Here is a 22,327-nt window from a genome sequence, read left to right on the forward strand (position 1 = left end):
CTGGTCCCCATCACCAGAGTATCTGAGCACCTCACACCCTTTAATGTATTTATCCTCACAACATCCCCGTAGAGAAAGAAAGTGCTATCATCCCTGTTTTACAGATAGGGAAACTGAGGTACAGAGAGACTGAGTGTCCTGCCCAAGGTCACACATGGGGTCTGTGGTAGAGCAGCTAATTGAACGTAGGTTTCCCAAGCCCCAGACTAGCACCCCCTAACCATTTCATCAAGATGGGATGTACAGGCCATTTGGGTGCCTCACTGTGTAGCACTCCAGAGTGCGCCTAGGAGGAGTTCCCATCAAATCAAGCCACTGCCTGGGATTTTAGGGGCTGATAACCAGCCAGGGTGGCGAGAGAGGTAATCCCAGTTTGGAAGTTAAGTGGGGGCAGCTGCGCTGTTCAATCTGAGGACTTTGCAGAGGGGTGGATGAGCTGTAGGGCTCTCAGAGATGCAGGGGACTTGTGCTGACCACAGTCCTGGGCAGAAGCTTCCCTGTTGGGTTTGTGCCGTGGTTTTGTGTGTTTGAATGTGTTGCCCACAGCCTGGCCGGGAGGGACCCATGGAGGGAATGCAGCCAGCGAATGCCAAGGTTGGAACAATCTAGGCTAAACTACAACCTTTCCAAGAGACAACCACCCCTGGAGCGTTCAGCCTCGGGGCTACCCATTCATGGGTTTAGCGGGACATCAGCCCTCTCCCACATTCATCGCACCTGTCGTTGGCATTTGTGTATACGCTATGTACTGGGACAGAGGAAGCTGGGTGGTTCTGCCTCCCCAAAGCATTTGCTGTAGCACCTCTGATGGCCCTCGGGAAGTTCACCAAGGGCATATAGCTTATCTAAATGTCCATCACCCAAGAGTGGGCGATTCTGAGCCCTGTGTGAAATCACAGCCTAGGTGACCAGGGGATGATGAATTATTATTTGTCCTTTGGTAACACACAGTCAGGATTGAGGCCTCCTCCTGCTATGCAGTGTACAGCGAGTTCACCTCCTCAGACATGATTTAGGATCAGCTGGCTCCGTATTTGTTACTATAATTTCATATTCGTATCACAATAGCACTCAGAAGTTATGATCAGGATCTGGGCCTTGAACTTTTACAGTCCCTGCCTTCAAGAGCTTCCGGTCTAAGGCTCTGTATCCTGACTGCAGACAGTTGGCTCTGTGACGGCAATGCACTGCCCTATCCCCTCCATCCTCAAACAATTGGTTTCCCTTCCTGTCACCATTCATTTCAGCCGCCAGCTTCTCTTCATTTATAAACGCCTTATTAAACTGGCCCTGGGCTGTCTCCCTCTGTTCCCTCCACTATATTGTCGTCCCCTCTTTCCATTCACACCGTCTCTCTGCAGCTCCTGCCATCTGGAACGGCTCCTCTGTATCTCACTGTCTCATCAGCGCTCTCTGTTGCTTTACATCTCAGCTGAAAGCCAATCTGTTCTCCCCTTTCTGTGCCTCTCCCTTTCTCTGTACCACAGAGAGTCACATTGAGCACTGCAGCTGTATTGTCTGGCTCTGTAACATGTCTTGTGTGGGTACAGTTGCTCTGGAAGGTGCTATGCACAGAGAAGTTGTATTGTGCTGTACGGTGATGTTTCCAGGTAGAATCAATGGCTTGCTGGCAGCCTCTCCCCTGTATTCTGCAAGGGGCTGGGTTTCATTGGGGCCCTCGGTCCTGCCTCATCTCACACGCACACAGTGTTTTTTATGTGCATCGCACTTTGGGGAACTAACACCTGCAGATTTTGCACACACAAACCTCCTTTGGACAAGTGGGCTTTGTACCTGACAGTTCCATCACCTGAGCATGCAAGTGTTAGTCTCTGTCAAAGCTCATGCATACAAATGGAGGCAAGGGCCCAGAAATCAGCCCCCTTCACCCCTTCAAAGAACATAAGAACGGCCATAGTGGGTCAAACCAAAGGTCCATCAAACCCAGTATCCTGTCCTCCAACAATGGCCAATGCCAGGTGCCCCAGAGGGAATGAAGAGAACAGGTAATCATCCAGAGTTTATTGGTATCTCAGTTTAACTCTTTGGCATCTTACTGCCATATCTACAGTGGACCTTTTATTTTTGGTTAGTGTTGAGCATATGCAACTAGTGGTGTGGTCATAAAAATACAAGTGGGTAAACTGACCTAAAATAAACTCCACATCCCCCAGATGAGAAGTTTGTAAACTCGCGCTTACCCTTGACTACATGACTATGTGGAACCACTGGAAGTCCTTTCACACAGTGGCTTTTGTGTGAGTCCAATTAGAACCACTTTCCAGATCTTCTTCACACTTGTGATAATTCTATGCACAAATGACAGTGCATTAATTATCTCCACATGCCAGGTGGATCCACAACTATGCATCTATTTTTGTGCATGCATTTGCACACCTTAAGTTCCGGATGCTTAAGTAGAAGAGAGAACGTTTTAAAGAATATAATTCTCAAAAGCCTGTTTCAGAGCGGCTTTGACTTTCCCCGAGTGCAGTGAACACAAACAGATGTCCTCAAAGGCCAGGGTGGCTGGGAAATTATTAATTAGGTAGTGAGTGAAAGAGGAGATTGCAGTGTTTGGATTTCCTTTAAAGATAATTATTTTTATCCTACGCTGACATAGCCCAGCACAGCCCAACACAAATTTCCATCTGGGCAGAACAAAAAGAGAGAGAGAGAAGTCCTAGAAAGATGGAAAGAAATGAGATTGTTGCACATTCTGATAGAGACGATGGTTGAGACTGAACAGATGGGCTCAAAATAAATTTTAATCAAAGTCTGGACACTTATTTTGAGAAACAAAATGAAAACATATTCCCCCAAAAGAGTGAAAAATAGCAATACAAGAAGTGATTTGAGAACAAGAACCAAACTGGACCTCTCCCCAATTCTGGAAGTGAATCCAAGTCAAACTCTCTTTTTGAGGCCACTTCCATTGTCCTTTTTCTGTATCATTCTGCACTTATACATTTCACCCAGAACTGGGAATTCTAAAATCTTCCACAGAGTGTACTGGAATTTCTTATGATCTATCCAGCCGTAGTTTGCAAATCAGAGTGTTTTAAGACCCAATCCTGCAAGGTCCAGAGTACCTTCGGCTGCAATGGACCTCCATGGTTGTTGAGGACACCTAGAGCGTCACAGAAAGTACCTTGCAGAATTAGATTCATAGGTAGTTTGGAGAAATATTCACACTTTGGGGTACTTATCCAAGACAAACATCCCAACTTCTTTGATCTTCACTGATCAATAGTAAAAGTGATAACAAGAGATGTCTGTCTGGAAATAGGCCCAAGATGCAAAATTAAAATCCATACCTAGACTTCATATTTGTTCAAATATGCCAGAGTTTTGGATGATCCTTGGGGTTTGGTTCATGCCCTTCTCTGTATGTTACTTCTCTTCTGTCTCCTTGACCGTTAAACCAAACCCTGTTGTGTGTGCTGTTTCTTTTAGGTTCTCAGGAGGTTTCTGCTGCCATTTGAATCAAACTGCAAATGATGATGCACTTATGAAAAGAAAAAGTAAATCATCTGGTTGGACTATGCAACCAGCCCCTAGAAAAAACTGACTTGAAAGGGATGTGAGGTTTAGCGTGTAACCCCAGAGGATGTTCATTTCAATTTGGAAGAACTGTTCAGTTCATCCAGTGTTTTCCCCTTTTCTGTTCACAATTTTTTCAAGAGTTTGTGTGAGCTGGTATTTGGGGAACTTATTCCATACTTACATGCTGGCAAAGATATTGGTGCAGGAGTGTGGATATTTGCCATTCATGAAAGAAACGCTTGTGCAGTTTTATTACATTTATCATCTAATCAGAGAACAGAAACAACAGCATGTGGCTAAGGCGGCCACTCGTGCACCACGAATAGAAAATAGTGATGTTGCTGAAGTGAACAGTGTGTGAAGAACTCATTGGCTGAGATTTTTTTGCATAAAGGTGTTGGACAGACAATCATGCCTAGTAAATAAATTAGTCAAAATCCAAGCCTGTTAATGGGTAAGTTGTGAAAAGAAAAAAACGGGTAAGATTGGAATAAATTGTTTGCTCCTAAAGATCCTCCCAGCTCTAGTGATGTGCATTCCTTCTGCACAGTAACAATGTGCCTTCCCCTCCCTAGCCCTTTCATGGCAACCAGCCCTCTGGGAGGCTTTCAACCTTCCCCTAATTAGTATCACAATAATGAAGCTTGACCTGGCAAATATTATTTTGTCTCTGACGTGCTTTGCAATTTGATATCAGAACAGCCTCCCTTCTGGATGAATGAGCTCCTCTAAGGGTCAGGCAAGCCAGCTCACTTTGCTGTCCTAGGAGATCACCAAGTTCTAGGAAAGCCTTGTGTGGAGATTAAGGGATCTGTGGCAAGGAGCCAGCCGTATGCAGGCTTCAGGAATTGCTCGTACTGGACATACTGTATTAATGATGCAGGATTATGATTACAGACAAAAATACTCTATGAATAGACAATAGGTTTCTACCCTCAGTCCTCCACAGGGTAATACCAGCATTTCCTTCAGCCAAGATTAGCGTGCAGCAGACTAGTAATAATAATAGTTTGCATACATGTAGCCCTTTTCATCAGTAGATCTTTTCTCTCTAAGGCCAGTTCTTAATTTGTGCCAGGGATGAGCCCTGTCATATCTGGGCTTGGCAGTTCATATCCCGGCATCCAGGACCAGCTCTATAGTTTTCACCGCCCCAAGCAGCGCGCCGAATTGCCGCCGCGGGCGGCGGGGGCAGTCCGTGTGCCCTTAGGGCGGCAGGCGCGTTTCCGTGGCGGCGGCAATTCGGCGGCAGCTTCTATGTTTAGCTGAAGCCGCCGCGGACAGCTAAATATAGAAGCTGCTGCCGAATTGCCGCCACTGCGGAAACGCACGTGCCGCCCTAAGGGCACACGGACTGCCCCCACCGCCCGCGGCGGCAATTCGGCGCGCTGCTGGGGGCAAAACAACAGGGACTGGCGCCCCTTGAAGATTGCCGCCCCAAGCACCAGCTTGGAATGCTGGTGCCTGGAGCCGGCCCTGCCGGCACCTCTCGTCTTGTTGCATCAGTTATGAATGTTTAAGCCCCAGCACCTCTTTCATTACAAATTAACCCCCGTCTAAGGCTCTACTTGAATTGCGGGATGATTGTCAAAAAACTGCGGCTGAGTTGTGGACAAGCCTTGGAAAATTCCGGAAAAGTAATAATAGATCTTATTATTTGCAGTAATAAAGTCCATTATTACTTTTCTGCAATTTTTTGCTGTCTGCCGCCTGGGGCTCAGAGTGGGGGCTCCTGCTTCCGGCCACTCGGGGCTGACAGTGGGGGCTTCTGTTCTCAGACCCAAGGCAGCGGGGGCTCCCCCTGTTAGCCCTACACATGGCAGGGCTTCCGCTGTTAAAACTGGTAGAAGCCTACTATTGCAGAATCCACAATATCACAATTTAAACATGACCTTAGTTATTTCCATTTTAAAGATGGGGGTAGCTGGGACCTAGAGAAACAATTTGCTCAAGGTCATCACAGCAAGTCTGTGGCAGAGTGGGGAATAGGAGGGTCATGGTGGATAATCAGCTGAACATGAGTTTCCGGTGTGACACTGTGGTCAAAAGGGCTAATGCAATCCTGGGATGCATGAACTGGGCCATCTTGAGTAGGAGCAGAGAGGTTATTTTACTTCTGTCTTTGGCACTGGTGCAACCGCTGCCAGAATCCTGTGTCCAGTTCTGGTGTTTGCAATTCAAGAAGGATGTTGATAAATTGGAGAGAGTTCAGAGAAGAGCCACAAGGATGATTAAAGGGTTAGAAAACCTGCTTTAGAGTAATAGACTCAAAGAGCTTGATCTGTTTAGCTTCCCAAAGAGAATGTTAAGGGGTGATGATCACATCGGGAACGAACATTTGAAAAAGGGCTTTTCAGTCTAGCCACAGCCTCTCCAGAACATGGGGTTATCCAAACAGCAGCAAAAAGCTGGTGAGCCCATGTATGACTGCAACCCTAATTACCATGAAACCGAATCCTGGATTCCTTTGTGTGAGCGTGCGAATGCTTCCCTTCGAGGGACAGCCTTTGTTTCTATAGAAAACACAACGTGGTGAGTGATGGCAAGGAAGAGAAAGAGGCTTTTAGTACCTTCTGCAGGAGTTTGCTGGCTTTTGTTTGATTTCAAAGCTTTCCTCTCCTGCAGGGTTGGAGGGAATTTGCCAACATGCAAATCTGGCTGTGGTCCTTGTTGTCTTTCCCTTTCACACCTTCCCTTGGGCCAAATTCAGAAGTGATGTAAACAGGTATGAGTTACATGTCCTGGGGACAGATTCTGATCTCTGGTGTAAACGATATCAGAATCTGGCCCAGTGAGTGTTGGTTGTCGTATATACTGAGGTGGGGGAAAGCTGAGATTGTTTCAAGAAAAAGCACCAGCAGCAGTGTGTGAGACGAGGCAGGATGCCTGTTTCCTTGTAGACTTTCTTACACTCTCCTGGTGTTTGCATTTCCTGGGCATGTGCATGGGCACTTACCTATGTGTGACTTTCACTGGCACTTACCTTGCCTCTAAACTGTGTGTTCATAGAGTTGAACTTTGCAATGGCAAGTCCTGCCCAGAGGTAAATTCATTCTGTAGGATAATTTGTGGTTGGTGTTGGCAGCAGGAAACAAATCCTTCGTAGGTAATAACTAGGAAGAAAATTTTCTCCTCTGGGTAGGCAGGGAGATTCTTGAAAGACTGTGTGATTCTCACAGAGTATGTAATCAGACAACCTTCCTGTCACCCTATCCACATACTATTGTCACAATACGTAGCTAAGAAGGACAACTAGTGTGATGGCATTTATCTTAAAGTCTAAGGAGAGGCAACTAAGGTATAAGTAATAATAGATGAAGGCCTGTGGCCATGCAGTGGGAACATCATTAGACACCTATGCTATGAGAACACTTCCTCGTATGCTTTTGAAGCCAACATAAACATAGACAGATGAGTGATTTGCACAGGTGATGGGAAGATGTCTGGTGCATCAGTAACCTGCATCACACCCCACTTTGGATCTGCTCCAACTCCCAATCTGGCCAATGGGAGTCTTTCCATTGACTTGAATTGGAGTTGGATCAGGTCCTTAATCCCCACAGAACACTGAGAATTTGAGGTCCTGCCAAGAGCATCAGAACCTTTGTAGAAGTCTGGGGGGGGGGGGGGGGAGGAAGCGGTGGGGGGGGGGAGAGGACCAAGGCCAAAGAGACCCCTCCCTCTTTGCGGCTGGCTGCTCCTGCTGTGAGCCAACTGCCTTCTCTTCTGGCACCACAGCAGCCTCTGGTGGGCAAATGGTGTAATTGCAGTGCCTCCCTGGCAGAATCTATTATTCTGCTGAGGAAAAAAAATCTGCAGGGGGCATGAATTCTGCGCATATGTTTATTTTGTTAAAAAGGTGGGAGGACCATGGCCTCTGACTCCCCTGGTTCTGGTGCCAGTTCTGGGCCTGCTACATAAAGGCCCAAATTTTCAGGTGCAGCCTCTTACTTTGCCCTTGGATAATTGTAAGAGCATACCAGGTATAGTTGTGTCTCTACTGATGAAATATGACAGATTTTTTTCCCTAAGGCCAGATGACAAAATGGCCAGAAGAGTGTCTCTTGGCTTTCTGTTGCTTTAATTTCTTGGCACCATACTGGCAGATGTCTAAAACTAGGAAGCCCCTTCTCCCCAAACTGATAAAGCTTTTACAGCAGTTTAATGTTGTGTCTAAGCTGCCTTTCAACGTTTTTCTGCAGTATAAAGTGCACAGGAGTGAAGTGTGGTTTAATATGTTTGGTTCCTTTGGAACAGGGGAGCTTTGAATGCATTGACTAGTTGCGTATTCCAAACATGAATTGTATTATCCTGCTGTAGATTTTTTTAAATAAAAAAATGGGTTGGCTGAACAATGCTAACAGTTTGAGCGCTCACTATATGATGAGCAGTGAATTAAAATAATGTTTACTTAACCTACAGTGACAGACTCAAACTTTATTGTTTTTTATTTTAATACATATTTTACATAGGTGAGATGACATTGTTATTAAAAATGAAAAGATTTGTTGATCTAAAGCATAAATGGACTGTAGCCCCAAATCCTTTGAAGTGGAATCTCTGTCTCTTAATGTAATACACCTGGGCTTGTGAGCATAAGCAGAGTCCACCAATCCCATGATATGCATTGGGACCAAAACCCAATATAGAAAATCATCTTAAAAACAGAAAACAACTGAACATCCTACTTCCTGTTTGTCCTCAGTGCCTGCAGTCACTCTGGGGAATAAGCTAGGACCAAGTTTCATAAATACAAGTTTCATAAGTGCAGTTGTAGGCTGACATTGAAATGCTGTGCTAGGCAGAGTTTGATTGCTAGGTGTGTTGGTATGGATATATGGCTTAGCTTGAGCAAAAGTTTGAGGTATATCCAAACAGTGATAATTACAGCTCTGAATGAGCCATAGAAAACGAAAAGACGGCAAAAGGAGAAGGCGACGTGTATTAGAGGTTAGCATGAGGTCTAGGGGTTTTTTTGTGTGTCGTTTGTATTTCAAGTTCTACAACAAAAAGATGCCTGCCCAAACCTTTAGATGACCTGCCGTATTTTAGAATTGCTTACATCATGCAATAAAGAAAGCAACCCTCAATCAAGCTTGCCTCTGAGCTATACCAGCTGCAATCGAGTCATAGCATAAGCAAGCCAAAACTGCTATCTGCTTCAGACATCGTCTCTATTTGCACGTTTTGCTGTTAATCGGCTTTCACTGGCAGAGAGGAAGGATAGTCATGCGGCTGAGGGTACTTGGGATCAGATCTGAGTTCCATTCCTAACTTCACTGTATAACACTGGTCAAGTTACTTCACTGCTCTGTGCCATAGTTTTCCCATCTGTAATAAGAGGATAATGCTTATCTTCCTCAGAAGAGTGTTATGCAGACAAGTGGCTGGATTTTCAAAGGTGTTAAGAGTTTGCCCCTCTTTTTGACTTTATTGAGCTTTCTGGGTCTCAGCACTTCTGAAGATCAGGACATTATTAATTAATCATCCTAAAGCACCTGGAAATACTGGTGTGGAAGGTCATAGTGCAGTACAGATAGATATAAGTGCAAAACATATATTGCTGTTGATGGCTAGATGATCTCAGCCCAAGACAACTTGGAAGTGTTCTCATTTCACCCAACTGACAATATCCAAAAAGCACCATCAATTATTTCACAGAGTACAGCAACATGGAACACTCATGGCCAACCCTTCCAATTCCCTGTGACATGAACATAGCACAGGGCTGAAGCTATAACTCTCAGTGTCTCTGTCTTTTGCACAAAGTTAGCAGTCTCATGTGGATTGTGGTTTGGAAAACAGCCTTAGTCAATGACATGGTCCATGGGTTCTCAATGTGTGGGTTCCAACCATCCTACTTTTCTTTATGGCCAGATGAGATGGAGGGGCCAGGGGAGGAGGATGTGAAAACCTTGTATTATAACGTTGAGTCGTGGTATGGAAAACATTCAGAACTGCTGCTTATGGGCAGCATGTCCCTGTTGGACAGGCTCCCATAATACTTGGGAATACACACGACTGTATATCAGATATGTCCCAGATGATTGACATAACAAGGCTCCAGCCCTCCACTTCTCTGAGGGGAATTTGTGATCATGGAACCACTGTAAATATATGACTCTTACTTTTGGCAGCCGCGGCCAAAGAGCACTCTGCGTTTGTATTCTGGGAAGGTTTTTCCCTAATGTTCTTCTTTGTGAACTTGTATGAAATGCATCCCAGAGCCAGGAAACCTTTTAAGTCTTCTTCCATCTGCTTCTTTAGTCTACAGCACCCTGAGGTGTATAGCTAAAGTGTGGGAAGCATGTGTGCGTAGGTCCTGATGTGCTATGATCAAACAAGGACATGTTTACTTCTTTATATAGGCCCCACTACATATACGTTTGATTACACTGTACCTTCCTTGGGGAGAACACAGCAAATACCAAAGGGCTCTTTAATCTAGTGTAGAAAGTCAGAACGAGAACCAATAGCTGGAAGCTGAAGCCAGGAAAATTCAGATTAGAAATTAGGCACACATTGTAAGCAGTGAGGGTGATTAACCACTAGAACAAGCTGCCAAGGGAAGTGGTGGATTCTACATCTCTGGATAGTTTCAAATTGATGCTGGATGCCTTTTTGGCAGATATGTTTTAGCCAAAGACCAGCTATCATCCTCATTTCCTTTTTCTGTTACCATGGTTGGGTAAGGCTGACTTCTGTTGCTTGCTTGGCTTAGTAAGGACCGCCAGCCACCTCAAGTGTAGGCACAGCGAGTACGTCTCCTGATGAGTCAGCTGACTCAGACTCGCAGGGCTATAAAATTGCAGTGAAGGTGTTCAGACTTGCTGGATTCTGAGTCTCTGCAGGTGGGGAGGGTCTCGGAGCCCAAGCCTCTACGCTGCAATTGTATAGACCCGCAGCCCAAGCCTAGGGTGGCCAACTTTTCAAAAGGCAAAAGCGGGAAGCAGGAGCCCTTCTCTCCTCTGTGGCCTCCCTCATGCTACTGCTCTTCCTCCCGAGGCCCCGCCAGAGAGCAGCCCCTGGCCTGTGTCCCCACCCTCAGGGCAGGTGGAGGGTCTGGGGCTCCCCACAGCAGCCTGGGCAGCTCTTACCACAGCTTGGTTCTGGCTTCCAGCCTGGCCAGGGTGCGGAGCCTCAGGGGGAGAGGAGGAGCAGGGATGGGGCCTTGTGTCGAGGGGATGCTAAGACCCACCTCCGCTCCCCCATTGGGAAAGGCTGGTGCCGCCCCTGAGCCTCGGGCAGGCGCGCAGCGATGCCACAGGGAATCTGGACAAATGCTGTCCTGGAATCATTCAGCCTGGGACCAGGACTTGAACTCTGTATCTTGGGACTGTCCTGCCCAGTTGGGGATTGGTGGTTACCTTACTCAAGCCCGAGTCAGGCTTTGAGACTCAGTGCTCTGGGAGTTTTATCTCAGCATAGATGTACCCAGGGAGGGTAAGTGACTTGCCCAAGGTCTCACAGGAAGTCTGGGTTGGAGTAGGGATTGAACCCAAGGTCTCCAGTGCTGTAGGCTCGTGCCCTCACAACTGGACAATCCTTCCTCTCAAACTTAGTAAAGTAGAAATTATTGTGCTCCATACAGGAGTAACTGGATGCAATTTTATGGCCTGTGATATCCAGGGGATCTGACTAGATGATCTAATGGTCCCTTCTGCCTGAAGCCCTATGAATCTGTGAATCTAGGCCATTTCCAGCCTGCCAGGTCCTGCATTTTATTTGAAAAGTTGCAAAGGATGAGTCGGAAATGAAGTAAACAAAGGTCACATTTGTGCCGGAAAGGCTAAATGCAGAATGTCGACTGTTCACTGCAGATATACACACGCCACCTGGGCTGCAGCGTCACATGGTTAGAAATCGATTGCTGTTGTACTTACTGTTAGGATATAGATAGTTACAGAGGTACAACACAAGAATCGAAATCAGTCTGCCTGTTTATAGGCCTTCTCTCACTAGGATAGTCTAAGGCAGGGGCAGCTATAAGCTGGGAAGTGAACCAGGGCCGCCCAGAGGATTCAGGGGGCCTGGGGTCTTTGGCGGCAGGGGGCCCCCGCTTCGGCGGTAATTCGGTGGCGGGGGGTCCTTCTGCTCCGAGACCTGCCGCTGAAGTGCCCCGAAGACCCACGGCAGGGGCCCCTTGCCGCCAAAGACCCGGGGAGGAAGAAGCTCCGGGGGCCCCAGCCCCATGAGAGTTTTCTGGGGCCCCCGGAGCAAGTGAAGGACCCCACTCCAGGGGCCCTGAAAAACTCTCGTGGGGGCCCCTGCAGGGCCTGGGGCAAATTGCCCCACTTGCCCCCGCCCCGGGCGGCCCTGAAGTGAACGGTCATGTCCTCACCAGTCACACTGAAATAAGGCAGCTTTGGGCTGTTAAAAAGGTGCTCCAATCTGTCACCTCCACAGAAAGGGAAGAGCCTAGAAGATTTAAAGAAAACTTAGTTTAATAGCGTCCTGTCTGGCAAGAACTCACTGATCAATAGCTGGGGTGTGAAATCCTCATTTCTTTGTTGTTCTATCACTGTAGTCCCCACTTGCCTATTGTTTGTCTGTATAATCTCTGTCTGGTTCTGTGATTGTTTCTGTCTGATGTATAATTCATTGTGTTGGGTGTAAACCAATTGAGGTGGTGGGATAGAATTGGTTAGATAATTATGTTACAATATGTTAGGATTGGTTAGTTACATTTCAGTAAAATGATTGGTTGAGGTCTAGCTAAACAGAACTCAAGTTTTACTGTCTAGTCTGCCGTCACTCGGGAAGTGTGCGGGGGATTGGAATCATGTTTTGCTAAGGGGAGGAATGGGAACAGGGACACGGGCAAGGCTCTGACACTGAGGAAGGACATTGGAATCATTGCTTGCTGTAAGTTTAGCCCAGTAAACATCAAATTGTTTGCACCTTCGGATTTGGGGTATTGCTGCTCTTTGTTCATGCGAGAAGAACCAGGGAATGGGGGGGTGAAGGGATAAGCCCTTTAACACTTAACTTCACAACCACTCAGAGCAGCTGTCTGCGAACCTCTGGCCTGCTGTTAGGCATATGGTAGCAGGTGTCGGTTTTGGTTGTGGGCAAGTGAATAGGTGGTTTTTTGTTGTTGTTGCTAACATAGCAGAAAGGCAGCGATTAAATCACACCAGTCTGTGAGCTCTCAAACGTATACCTGTGGAAGTGAGTGCTGTTAAACATCACACGTCTCCCTGACATTGCAGTGAAAGCATCTCCCGAGTATTCATATTGGGAGCTCTGACCACTGGATGTTGCTGAGCTCTGACCACTGGAGCATGCCTCTTTCTGCCTGTGGCAGTGCAGGGAATTGAACTAAGTTTCCCAAGTCCTACTCTAATACCCTGCCCTCTAGATCAGTGGTTCTCAAACTTTTTTTTTCATGGATCACTTGTAAATTGCTGAGGGTCTCAGCGGACCACTTAATGATCTTTCCAAATGTTGTTTGTACCCTTAGCTAACTACTGTAAAGTGCTTTGGATAAAAGCGCTATATAAAAAAACCCTTAATAATAATTAACGTTTTTTTGTCTACAAATAAAAGCACACAACTCATATTTTAATATCAGTAGTCTTACCTTTCTAATGCGATGGATGTGCCCTCTCTCCCCCACCATGGCAGCCTCTGAGCTGGGGCTAGGAAGGAGGGGGGGGTCTGTCCCTCTCTCCCCCACTGCAACAGCCCCCGAGCTGGGGATGGGAAGGAGAGGGATCTCTCCCCTGCCACAGCAGCCACAGAGCTGAGGCTGGGAAGGAGGGCCATCTCTCCCCTGCAGCCGCAGCCCTGGAGCTGGGGGAAAGTCACCTCCTTCTCTGGCAGCCACAGCCCTGCACATCCCAAATTCCCCCCACCCCCTCTTCTCACCCCACTGCCCCCTCCCACCTACCTCCTATTCCCCCCAAAGCCACCACCTCACCTTACATGTGCGCCTTCTCCAGTGTCTAGGCACCTAATTAGTGGAGCCACGCCTGCATGGCTCCACTAATTAGGTGGAGTGGCACTTCATTCTCTTGTGTTTGGCTGCCCAGCCAAACACCTTAGAGTGAACTATCCACGGACCTCCTGAATGGAGCTCGCGAGCCACTGGTGGTCTGCAGACCATAGTTTGAGAACCTCTGCACTAGACGACACTAAATTTCCCAAAGCTCCCTTTCCCCAATGTTTCCAGTCTGTATACATCCCTACGGGCACATAGGCTGCAATATAGATCAGGTACAGTTATGCTATGTAACCTAATGAGCAGGCGCAGAAGCCATGCAGTGCTGGGAGGACACATGTCTGCACAGGTGTAATGTGTCGCTGTGCATCTTTCCTTTGAGAATGCATGTGCCTGTATCGTGATGTTGGTTATGATCCTATGGGAAGGCATGTTGTGAATCATATAATAATCCTGGAAATATCGCTTTCCTGCTTCTGGGAAAAGTGTAATGCTGATGTAACTCGAGCCTGTGCGGCTATCTGATCACTCAGGACTACGTGTGGTAAGGCAGGGATATTTCTAATATTACGTGAATACCTTGTACGTTCTGGTCTGTTAGCAGATATGGCCTTAAAAACGCAATGCACATCAAACATTTATTATTGTTGCTGTTTGTCCTTGGTTTGGAAGTAAAACCTTTCTGGCTGTAAATGACCACACCAAATCTGATTAAAGAGCCTGCAGTTTCCTCCTCTCAGGTCCCTCAGATACCTCCAATGCTTTTGAGTTATCTGTTTTCTAATACACAAATAACACCACTAAAACCAGGAAAAGGAAGCTATCTTCCTGTAGGCTGCTTTAATTCCACTTTCGACAAGTGCCTACACTTCCCTGATTATTATAGATGAAAATGTAGCAATTATTGGCACTTTCCTTCCCTATCAACAAGCTTTAGGATTGAAATAATTTAGGTCTCTGGGTCCTTTAGGATCTTTTTCTGAACATACCTTCCTCCCTAGTTCTTGGTCTGAATGATGCTGCCTAATCTAATTTGTAACTAATTACTAAAAAATAAACAAACTTAAATTGTCTCCGCTTACTTGGCCTGTTAGAACTTTGCCAAGATTTCTTTTTTTTTATTGGGTGTTGAAATATGTACTTGACTCATTAGAATGTCAGTTCAGATTAGCCTCATACCTTTCAGCTGTGTCTGGTTTGCAGAGATATCTGATTTAAAGGGGCTCTGCCAGACTTTCACAAAAACACAATTCTTCCAATATGCCAAATCAGTACAGCAACATGGGACAAATCCTGAAATCCTTACGCAGGCACAGCTCCCATTGGCTTCAGTGCATTACTCTCCTAGGCCTCCATTCAACTTTTCTGCCCCTGGGAAAATACATTCAATATATGGAACTTTCCCTATTATGCTGGCTTGTTTCTGACAGACACCCCTTTGGCTCTGACATCTCCAAGACACAGCTTGGTGCTTAGTACAGTGTGTGATGTAGGATTCCCGGGAAGTAAATAATCACAATTACTATTTATCTTTTGGAGGTCTGTAACTGTTTTTGTTTTCAATAAGAAATCCCTTATACAGGTAACCCCTTCACCCCGGACCCCCTTTTCCCCCTCTTGGATTATAAAATAAATAGCATCACCTGAAAAATTACAGAGCAAACCCAAGAGGTTTGTAACATTTTGCATATTTCTTTAAGTCCTAGAGTGGGATTTAAACCTCTGATGATCTGGTCTAGAAGTGTATCCTGCTAACTGAGCCATGGTCATGACTAAATAGATAGCCAGAGCAATCATTTGTTTGCACTAATTGAATGTCACTTGTTTAACATAGAATTATCATAATGCAAAGACTGAGCAAATCACTGGGGATGAAAAAGGGGGACTCCTGCACTTGGACAAATAGAACCCTGTAAAATTTCTTCCATCTCTAATTATCCTTCTAGCTTATTATTTAAAGCCTTTCCATTGGGGTTCTTTAAGAGTGGAGCAGACAAAATTTCAGGCTGTTTTTGCACAAGGAACTATAAAGTCTCACTTTAATAATTGTTGTGTAGTAAATAAATATATTAGGACCAAGTTTTAAAGTGCAGATAGTGGTAAGTGTGCTAAGGGGGGGTGTGTGTAATCTAACAACAACATGTGACCAACAGCCACTGGGGACAAAGCAAAGTGCTTCCTACAAGAGACCTCACCAGGGAGACAGTCTGTGTGTCCGAGCAAAGATTGCAGCTGGTGGTGCTGAATCAATTTGAACAGGGTCAGCTAGGAAATGAGAGACTAAACTGAAATCAGAAGCTCCGTTCAAGGGCTTTTCAGTTGCTTGTACAAGTTTCCATTGATACTTGGCAGTTACTCTAAAGCATCACATCTAGGAGATTTAAACAGAGAGTTCCTCCTTATGTGCTTAATATCTGGCTGCTGCTGGCTGCTGCTGGCCTTGAGGGGAACAGAAGTGCTAAATAACAGGTTGCATGGCATGTGGCGGCCCTCTGTTCCCATTCTGCTGGCCCAGTCCCGTTCTGCTCTTCCGCTTCTGGTGGTTTCATCATTCTTTATGGAATTGTTCTTAAAATCTGATAAGCAGACACTTGGCTCGGGGTGTGTTAGTCTGCAGTGTAGCTACCTGCTGAGGATCAGCAATGCAATCAGTCTTCTTGGTGTGTTAAGACTAGATTTTATCATAAGAAGACAGGTTCTGGGCGCGGGGAGCATGCACAAACAGTAGTTGAATTAATGCAGGTAAAGGCTTCTGGTGAACAGATTAATTCATCTTAGCAGCTTTGCTAGCGGAGATGCTCCTTTGTGACTGAATTGACCGCCCAAGAGGAATTCATCTGTGCATAAAAATTGTATGTGCTTTGATGTTTTTCCTCTCTTCCCCACCTTTCATGTATCACATGTTGTCTTAGATTGTAACTTTTTCAGGGCAGGAACCATTTCTGTCTCAGTCTGTACAGTGCCTAGCAGAGTCTTAATTGCGCCCCCTGGGTGTTACCATAATATTAGTAACAAATGACAATACTAGCTCTCACCGTGCCCCTAAAATGTCCCCATGAAATACTTTTGGCAGTAGAATTGGGTCAGAGATTAAAAGTTTAGATTCCAATCTAGATTGAAATCTCTCCGGAGTTCTAGGCTTCCAGATCTAGGGTTTTTGCTTGGGTCCTAGTAGAGATGAAATACTTACCGGAAATTCCTCAAAGTTTGAGTAACTTCACATCTAAACTTAGTCTGGACCTGTCTTTCTTGCCAGGCTGAGTCAGACTATTGGTCTGTGTAGTCGACTCACTGCCAACAGAGGCCAATAGCTGGCACCTTGGAGAAAAGTGGAAAGTCGCCATGATGTACTTGATTATCACTGAAATGCCACATTATATTATGTGTAGGCCTTGCCCTGTTGAAGATGAAATCAGGCACATTGTTCCAGAAAATAAAGGAACTGTTTTCGGAGGCTGCAGGAAAAAAGGTGTTTTAAAAGCTTGAATAAAAGCCTGTTTCAGCTTCACATTGCTGATTTTATTAGAATAATGTAACATCATTAAAAGGAACAGTGCAGCTTCAGACCACGCTAAAGTTGCATTGATCAGATATTCATGCTCTGACAGTTGATGGGAGCTATAGGGGGATTAAAGATGTTTGCTGTTTTCATCAACTTTACGAAGGCATTTGATTTGGTTTGGAGGGACGTTTTATGGAAAGTAGTAACTTCATATGAAGTGTCAGATAAGATCATTGCAATGGTAAAAGCTATGTATGAAGACTCTTGGGCTGCTTTAAGAATTGATGGAAAATGAAGCAGCTGGTTCAAGTCGAGGTTTGGTGCAAGACACGGGATCATGGAATCATCATCACTTTTCATCCTGTTCTTAAACTGGATGTTAAGAATGGTAGATGAGTTGCAGGGAGTGATATTGGATGATCTCAAATTAAGCTCCTTAGCTTACGCAGATGTTATTGTACAAATGTCAGACTTTACTACCTTGGAAAAATGGTGTCGTCGACTTGGACTTACAATAAATGCCAAGAAGACAAAGTGGTTACATCTTGTAAAAGGGGCAGTAGATGAAGTGTTGAAATGCAGAAGCGGTGAGGTCATAGAATATGTAGAATCTTACGTGCACGGAGGATGCTTGATCAGAACCAATGGTTCCACTGAGGATGAGGTTAAAAGGAGATGTCTCTTAGCCACGAGTGTTGTGCAGAAATTATGGGCTGATAAACACATTATATTTGGTAGCAAAGTGAATATTTATTAAAGCATTGAACTACCAGTATTACTCTATTGTCTAGAAACAGCTGCATTAAATGAAACAGACACCAGAAAGTTGGAGGCAGTAGAGATGACAGTTCTTGGAAACATGGCAGTGTCAAGTGGAATGATTTTAAGACGACTGAAGTTAGAAGGAGAGTAGGGTGTGAAATCACAGGGACTGCAGAAGACACACACGAGATAGGATTGCCAACTTTCTGACTGCAGAAATCTGAACACCCATGCCCTGCCTCTGCCCCACCCCTTCCTCGAGGCTCCGCCCTGCTTAGCCTCTTCTCCGAGGCCCCGCCTGCCGTTCACTCCATCCCCTCTTCCTCCGTCGCTTGCTCTCTCCCACCCTCGCTCATTTTCACCAGGCTGGGGTGCAGGAGGGGTGATGGCTCCGGCTGGGAGTGTGGGCTCCGAGGTGGGGCCAGAAATGAGGGGTTCAGGGTGTGGGAGGGTGCTCCGGGTTGGGGTGGGGGCTCTGGCTGGGACTGCAAGCTCTGGTGTGGGGTTGGGGCTGAGGGGTTTGGGGTGCAGGAAGGGGCTCTGGGCTGGGTCTGAGGGATTCCGAGTGTGCTCAGGGCTGGGCAGGGCATTGGGGTGTTGGAGGGGATGCGGGGTGTGGGCTCTGGGAAGGAGTTTGCATGCAGGAGGGGGTCAGGGCTGGAGTGAGGACAGTGTGAGGGGTGTGGGCTCCAGGTGGCACTTACTTCAGGTGGCTCCTGCAAGTGGCGGCATGCCCCCCGTCTGGCTTGTAGGCACAGGGGCAGCCAGGTGGCTTGGCTCCATGCACTGCCCTTGCCCGCAGGCATCACCCCTGCAGCTCCCATTGGCTGCAGTTCCTGCTTGAGGTGAGGGCAATGCGTGGAGCCTCCCTGGCTGTCCCTATGCCTAGGAGCCGGAGAGGGGACATGCCGCCACTCCTGGGAGCTGTGCAGAGCCAGGGCAGGCAGGGCAGTGCCTTAGCCCTGCTGCGTGTTAAAAGTCCGGTCAGCAAGTTGCCAGGATTCCTTTTCAACTGGGCATTCCAGCTGAAAACCAGAAGCCTGGCAGCCCTAACACAAGATAGGATGCCAATGAAAATAATGCAAACACAACCAAGCTTTGTCCGACCCCGAGGCTGACCGCCAACTAGATGGTGGGACATCATATGCAGGACTTAATGAAGGAACAAGCCATGGGCAGGGGTCAGTGGCAACACTGAATTGCTCCCCATGTCTGCAAAGATACATTGGGATTTTTTTCTTTCATACATCTTAAAACCCAGCAATGTTAGATGTCCAAGTCTAGGTTGGCAATCCATGGATTGATTCAGGTAACACGGCGGGGATGGCAGAGATACCACTGGGCTGGGATTGTTTGGGACACTGACTGATGAAATCAGCCCTGTGGTCTGCCCTGTGACGTGCTAAGGCACAGCCAGTGTCATCACATCAGCATCCAAATGCTGCTCAGTGGAAGTGCTGGATTGAACAGCAATGGAGATGGTTACGTTAGGGTGAAAGAAGAAGAAAGCAATAGCCTTGCTTTTTTAGCAATGATTCTCAAAGCATTAGGGGAGCTCAATTACTGTGAGTGCATGTGCAGAGAATGGTGTAGTGGAGCTGGTGGGAAGATGCAGGGTGTTTTCCATGAACTGATTTTGACTTTTTGTTGAAAAAACAAGTTTTTGACCCAAAAAACTGAAAAGTTTTGGGGGTTTGGGATTTTTTATTTCTTTATTTTTTGGATGAAAAGTTGACATTTCTGTGAAAGTGTCCACTTTCCAGAAAAAAAAAAAAGTCAAAACCCAGTTTTTCATGTAAAAATTATTTTGACAGTAGTTTTTCACCAACCCTACCAGATATACATCTGCACATACCTGATTTGTGTGCACAAGTTAGATGTGCAAATAAACACACATTTGTGTGCCTTAACTTGCAAATCTGGTCCCTGGAGGGACTGCCAAAAAAAAAGCTCAGGTTGACAAGTGGGAATGACTCCAGTACGGATGGTTGTATATTCTTTAGGAAATAAAATCTCTAGGCGGTCCCTAACAGGCCATTAAGATTGTAGGTACCACCAAGCAATCATCTTATTTTCAATAGCTCCCTCACAACAGTGCAATCCCTTCTGTCCACAGAGCACTTTATAGCAACTAACCACTGGAACAGAAGTGCAAAGACTGGCATATCCATGTATTTTACACTGGTGACGTGCAATAGACATGGAGGTACCTTCTGCAAATAAAGCTTCTGCTAATAACATGTTGCCCTTCTCTAATGCCTTCCATGTAGGAATTTTTAACTATATGACAAATATTAATGGATTTAGCTCAGTAACAATCCTCTTAAGTTATGACCTTTTTACAGGTGGGGAAACTGAGGCACTGAGTGGTTAAGTGACTTGCCCATGGTTGCAGAGGAAGGAGCAAATTTGTCCTTTATATGCAACTTCACTGGTTTCAAGTGGAATGTTTTTGGCCTGAAGTCCCTGGCAGAGTCAGGAATAGAACCCAGAACTTGATCATGAAGAGCAGAACGGAGCTGTCTGTCTGACTCTCAGTTGTGCACTTTGACCTTAATGCTATCAATCACACTAGTAATGTGTCAAGTTGTCGGGAAATATTGTGTAGCTTTTCAGACTAATAGAGCTGTTCAGTTAACTGTTAGCAGTGCATGCGTGGCAGTCACAATCCATTCATGCCAATACCAGCACAGAGATTAGAGTCATTTCCTTTTCTTAGATGAAGAAACTCTGACCAGATAAGTCGAGCACCTGAAAGGATATTTTAGCTCTTTATCGATTGGGTGAAGAAAAGTGAATATCTGCTCCTGGCTATCTGCTAATCAAAGGGAGGCACTGATTTCTCAACATTAACAGAGAGGTGAAAAGAGAAAAAGGGGCAAAGGAAATTGATTACTCAAGGAAATGCTGGGAACCCACTGTACCTAAAAGTCAGAGATCCATAAGCTGTGCTTACTGCTCTGCTGCCATCACAGTGGGATCCCCGTGGTGGTGGTTATGCTAGAGGGGCCTTTAAAAAACCTCAGACATCACATTTTTGCAGTGGTTTTCATGACCACTTAGTATTATTTTTTGTCCCAGTGCTCCTAAAAACTGATGAGAACAGCCAGAAATGAAGCTCGGGCTTGTGAGGAATCATAAACGACAGAGTCAGTGTTTCAAAGGCCTGTGCAATGGGTGAGATGTGCAAAGTGAACAGCTGTATGCGGCTGACTCCTGCATTCATGACTCCACATGTGGGGGTGCATTTTGCATGGCTTCATTTATGGCACGGGCCATGGTCACTCCAGGCTAGTATCTGCCTCTAGCACTGGCGTATCTACCTACAATCCTTCCCCTTTCACCTTTACTGACTGACCCAACTGTGCATGGGCTGCGTGTGGTATTCCTTCCTTCCTGGATCCTGTTCTACAAATCTCTGGCTTATTCCCTGCAGTGCGGGTTGAAATGGAGCATGTGCTCTCCAGTGTCCAAATAGAATTTGGATTTCACTGTCTCTAAAGCTCAGTTCCATTGAGTTTTCTTCTTTTCTTTTGGATTAATTATTAGCTTTCTATCCCAAGAGCAATAATACTTGTTCTGGATGGAAGCTCATGGCAGCCAAGTTCTTAATATATCTCTTCCATAAACATATTCTCCCTACACCTACATTCTGAAGCCTTCTGCTCCCAATACTGAGTGTTAACAGAATGTTTTTCTACTCTAAAATAAAGAAAAAAGTGCCGCTTTTATCCTTTGGCACACAATCCCTGCCAGTGCATTTGAGTGAGAGACACCCCACTAAAAACCCATCTATCCTGCAGAAGGGACCAGGGACTATTGCATCATGGAAACAATTCTTTGCTCAAAGGCTTGTAGTTGGCTTTAGCCACATGATAAAGGGAAAGGCCCTTTCAATGCAAATTAGTTTGACACCAACGCCTTGTATGTGCCTTTGTTGCTTTCCTTGGCACACCACATCATCTGTCAAGCCAGGCAAGGGAACTGGGGCAGCCGGGAGATGTGCTGGCGCTGAAAGAAGGGAGACCTCTGGGGCTGTACAGGGCAATTGAAATCCCATGCCTTTTGCATTACGAACCCTGATTGGAAAAGCTCCTGGGACACCCACAGGTCAAGATTGCTGTTTCCAGGGGTGAGCTGGAGCCGGTTCGCACCAGTACGCGCGAACCCTTTGTTAAATTTAGAAGCGGTTTTAGAACCGCTTGTTAACTAGCTTCCCTGCGAGGGAAGCTTTGATGGGCTCTGCCTGGGAAGCCTGTAATTCCTCCTCCCGGCCACCGGGGGGCGCTGCGCTGTGCTGCGAGAGCCATGTGAGCTGCCTCCTGGCCCTGTTGCTGCTCCTGCTCTTTGGACCTCTGGCCCTGGGGCTCCTGCTGCTGCCTGGTGAGTCCCCGGCTGCCTCCTGCTGCTCCCAGCCCCCACCCCGTGTGAGTGTCTGCGCCCCTCCCCCGCCTTCCCTGCCCCCAGCCACCCCCCTGCCCCCAGCCAGCCCCTGCCACAGCCACCCCCAGCCCCCTGCCCACAGCCGCCCTCTGCCCCCAGCCAGCCCCAGCCCCCAGCCAGCCCCAGCCAGC

Source organism: Mauremys mutica, chromosome 14, assembly GCF_020497125.1.
Source record: "Mauremys mutica isolate MM-2020 ecotype Southern chromosome 14, ASM2049712v1, whole genome shotgun sequence".
Lineage (NCBI taxonomy): Eukaryota > Metazoa > Chordata > Testudines > Geoemydidae > Mauremys > Mauremys mutica.